The sequence below is a fragment of the Osmerus mordax genome (genome assembly GCF_038355195.1).
Source record: "Osmerus mordax isolate fOsmMor3 chromosome 7 unlocalized genomic scaffold, fOsmMor3.pri SUPER_7_unloc_2_6, whole genome shotgun sequence".
Classification (NCBI taxonomy): Eukaryota; Metazoa; Chordata; class Actinopteri; order Osmeriformes; family Osmeridae; genus Osmerus; species Osmerus mordax.
In genome coordinates, this window is record NW_027120356.1 from 15,001 (window position 1) to 20,000 (window position 5,000).

Below are 5,000 nucleotides of genomic sequence, written 5' to 3' on the forward strand. Positions count from 1 at the left end.
TGCCGTGGTCGGGGTATGGCTCAGGGGCTCGCTGGGGCTTCAAAACGGCCAAGAAAAAAAAAATGACCCAAAACACGCCACCTACCGGCCGCTCGCGGGTGCCCGGGGTCGGGGTATGGGTCTAGCCTGTGCCGGGGCTTCAAATATGGAGAAAAAAAAAATTTCAAAAAAAGGGCCCCCATCGGCCCCCCGGGTAGTGCCGGGGTCGGGGGGCATGATTCTGGGGCGCCCCAGAGCCAAGTAGGCGCCTGGAGGAAAGGAAAAAAAAACTTTAACTTTTTTTTGACCACCAGGGGTGGGGGGGTCTCATGCCCCATCGGGTGCCCGCCCCGAGTGCCTCTCAGGCGGATACATTTTCACACCGTGTGCGGGAGACACATATGGTGCATGGTCCGTGTATACACCATATGTGTAGTATGGGCAAAACCACTGTAAAGTCATACTGCCATTGACTTCCATTCATTTTCCCAGGATGACTTATATACTCTATGGTAGCTGTCTGGTGGACTGGGGGCCGCGACAATGTTACGCTTGTAAGTCAGAAGCTGGGAAATGCACTGCGAAGCTGGGAAAACCGTTTTTCGAGCTCATTTTCGGTTCCGCCCAACGGATTTTGATCAAAATAGGCTCATTCGAAAGGTATTAACCGGGGGCACACGGAAAACCGGGACTAATAACGCGCACGTGCGCGTGCGCGAAACGGGAAGCAAAAGAAAACTTCAATCGGAGCTACAACCGTGAACCGTCGCAGATAGGGCGGAAATTTCAACGCACGTCGCTGCGTCTCACTCCAACTTAAATAACAAAACTGTCCCCAGCGAAATCGGTTGGATAAAACGGAAACGGGAAGCGAAAGAAAACGTTAAACGTCAACACCGAAATGGCTATCGTCAATTCCAATGTGAAAACAACTCGCACGTATGTGTCTTACTCTAAAGCAGTGTATAAAACTATCCCCAGCCAAATCAGAGCTACGCAACGAAAACGGGAAGCGAAACAAAACTTTAAACGGAGCTACCGAATTGGAAATCATCAATCCTGGGAAAATAACAACTCACACGTGTGCCCCTTATTCTAACTTGAATTTAGAAACCGTCCTCAACAAAATCCCACGTTCGGGTGAATAACTGTGAATTTTAAGGCACATGCCTCTCTGGGCTGGGAGAGTGCATTCAAATAGGAGAAATTGGCTTCATTTAGAGGCATCTCCACTTAGGGACGTCGTAGCACCTTAACTCGGGTGGCGTTGGAAAGGTCTGGTCCAGGGGAACACGGGCGTGTCAAGTTTGCCACGCGCACGCGCATCCCCGCTAAACAGGGGCCAAAACAAAACTTTAAACGGAGCTACCGAATTGGAAACCATCAATCCTGGGAAAATAACAACTCACACGTGTGCCCCTTATGCTAACTTGAATTTAGAAACCGTCCTCAACAAAATCCCACGTTCGGGCGCAAAACTGCACGTTTGAGGCCACATTTTCAATGATGCTGGAAACTTACATTCAAAGCTGGGAAAATGTGCTCATCTACAGGCATCCCCACTTAGGGACGTCGTAGCACCTTGACTCGGGTGGCGTTGGAAAGGTCTGGTCCAGGGGAACACGGGCGTGTCAAGTTTGCCACGCGCACGCGCATCCCCGCTAAACAGGGGCCAAAACAAAACTTTAAACGGAGCTACCGAATTGGAAACCATCAATCCTGGGAAAATAACAACTCACACGTGTGCCCCTTATGCTAACTTGAATTTAGAAACCGTCCTCAACAAAATCCCACGTTCGGGCGCAAAACTGCACGTTTGAGGCCACATTTTCAATGATGCTGGAAACTTACATTCAAAGCTGGGAAAATGTGCTCATCTACAGGCATCCCCACTTAGGGACGTCGTAGCACCTTGACTCGGGTGGCGTTGGAAAGGTCTGGTCCAGGGGAACACGGGCGTGTCAAGGTTGCCACGCGCACGCGCATCCCCGCTAAACAGGAGCCCAAACAAAACTTTAAACGGGGCTACGGAAAAGGGGAGAGCTTTTTCGGGGACAAACACCACTCACGTCGGTGCCCCCTGTTCCAACTTGAATTTAGAAACCGTCCTCAACAAAATCCCACGTTCGGGTGAATAACTGTGAATTTTAAGGCACATGCCTCTCTGGGCTGGGAGAGTGCATTCAAATAGGAGAAATTGGCTTCATTTAGAGGCATCCCCACTTGGGGACGTCGTAGCACCTTAACTCAGGTGGCGTTAGAAAGGTCTGGTCCAGGGGAACACGGGCGTGTCATGTTTGCCACGCGCACGCGCATCCCCGCTGAACAGGAGCCCAAACAAAACTTTAAACGGGGCTACGGAAAAGGGGAGGGCTTTTTCGGGGACAACCACCACTCACCTCGGTTCCCCCCATCCCAACTTGAATTTAGAAACCGTCCCCAGCCAAATCCCACGTTCGGGGGCAAAACTGCTCGTTTGAGGCCACATTTTCAATGATACTGGAAACTTACATTCAAAGTTGGGAAAAGGTGTTCATTTACAGGCATCTCCACTTAGGGACGTCGTAGCACCTTAACTCAGGCGGCGTTAGAAAGGTCTGGTCCAGGGGAACACGGGCGTGTCAAGGTTGCCACGCGCACGCGCATCCCCGCTAAACAGGAGCCCAAACAAAACTTTAAACGGGGCTACGGAAAAGGGGAGAGCTTTTTCGGGGACAAACACCACTCACGTCGGTGCCCCCTGTTCCAACTTGAATTTAGAAACCGTCCTCAACAAAATCCCACGTTCGGGTGAATAACTGTGAATTTTAAGGCACATGCCTCTCTGGGCTGGGAGAGTGCATTCAAATAGGAGAAATTGGCTTCATTTAGAGGCATCCCCACTTGGGGACGTCGTAGCACCTTAACTCAGGTGGCGTTAGAAAGGTCTGGTCCAGGGGAACACGGGCGTGTCATGTTTGCCACGCGCACGCGCATCCCCGCTGAACAGGAGCCCAAACAAAACTTTAAACGGGGCTACGGAAAAGGGGAGGGCTTTTTCGGGGACAACCACCACTCACCTCGGTTCCCCCCATCCCAACTTGAATTTAGAAACCGTCCCCAGCCAAATCCCACGTTCGGGGGCAAAACTGCTCGTTTGAGGCCACATTTTCAATGATACTGGAAACTTACATTCAAAGTTGGGAAAAGGTGTTCATTTACAGGCATCTCCACTTAGGGACGTCGTAGCACCTTAACTCAGGCGGCGTTAGAAAGGTCTGGTCCAGGGGAACACGGGCGTGTCAAGGTTGCCACGCGCACGCGCATCCCCGCTAAACAGGAGCCCAAACAAAACTTTAAACGGGGCTACGGAAAAGGGGAGAGCTTTTTCGGGGACAAACACCACTCACGTCGGTGCCCCCTGTTCCAACTTGAATTTAGAAACCGTCCTCAACAAAATCCCACGTTCGGGTGAATAACTGTGAATTTTAAGGCACATGCCTCTCTGGGCTGGGAGAGTGCATTCAAATAGGAGAAATTGGCTTCATTTAGAGGCATCCCCACTTGGGGACGTCGTAGCACCTTAACTCAGGTGGCGTTAGAAAGGTCTGGTCCAGGGGAACACGGGCGTGTCATGTTTGCCACGCGCACGCGCATCCCCGTTGAACAGGAGCCCAAACAAAACTTTAAACGGGGCTACGGAAAAGGGGAGGGCTTTTTCGGGGACAACCACCACTCACCTCGGTGCCCCCCATCCCAACTTGAATTTAGAAACCGTCCCCAGCCAAATCCCACGTTCGGGGGCAAAACTGCACGTTTGAGGCCACATTTTCAATGATACTGGAAACTTACATTCAAAGTTGGGAAAAGGTGTTCATTTACAGGCATCCCCACTTGGGGACGTCGTAGCACCTTAACTCAGGCGGCGTTAGAAAGGTCTGGTCCAGGGGAACACGGGCGTGTCAAGGTTGCCACGCGCACGCGCTTCCCCGCTGAACAGGAGCCCAAACAAAACTTTAAACGGGGCTACGGAAAAGGGGAGGGCTTTTTCGGGGACAACCACCACTCACCTCGGTGCCCCCCATCCCAACTTGAACTTAGAAACCGTCCCCAGCGAAATCCCACGTTCGGGCGAATAACTGTGAATTTTAAGCCCCTTTTCCTCTCAAGCTGGAAACGTGCAAAGTTGGGAAAAGGTGTTCATTTACAGGCATCTCCACTTAGGGACGTCGTAGCACCTTAACTCAGGCGGCGTTAGAAAGGTCTGGTCCAGGGGAACACGGGCGTGTCAAGGTTGCCACGCGCACGCGCATCCCCGCTGAACAGGAGCCCAAACAAAACTTTAAACGGGGCTACGGAAAAGGGGAGGGCTTTTTCGGGGACAACCACCACTCACCTCGGTGCCCCCCATCCCAACTTGAATATAGAAACCGTCCCCAGCCAAATCCCACGTTCGGGGGCAAAACTGCTCGTTTGAGGCCACATTTTCAATGATACTGGAAACTTACATTCAAAGTTGGGAAAATGTGCTCATCTACAGGCATCCCCACTTGGGGACGTCGTAGCACCTTGACTCAGGCGGCGTTAGAAAGGTCTGGACCAGGGGAACACGGGGGTGTCAAGTTTGCCACGCGCACGCGCTTCCCCGCTGAACAGGAGCCCAAACAGAACTTTAAACGGGGCTACGGAAAAGGGGAGGGCTTTTTCGGGGACAACCACCACTCACCTCGGTGCCCCCCATCCCAACTTGAATATAGAAACCGTCCCCAGCCAAATCCCACGTTCGGGCGAATAACTGTGAATTTTAAGCCCCTTTTCCTCTCAAGCTGGAAACGTGCAAAGTTGGGAAAAGGTGTTCATTTAGAGGCATCTCCACTTAGGGACGTCGTAGCACCTTAACTCAGGCGGCGTTGGAAAGGTCTGGTCCAGGGGAACACGGGGGTGTCAAGGTTGCCACGCGCACGCGCTTCCCCGCTGAACAGGAGCCCAAACAAAACTTTAAACGGGGCTACGGAAAAGGGGAGGGCTTTTTCGGGGACAAC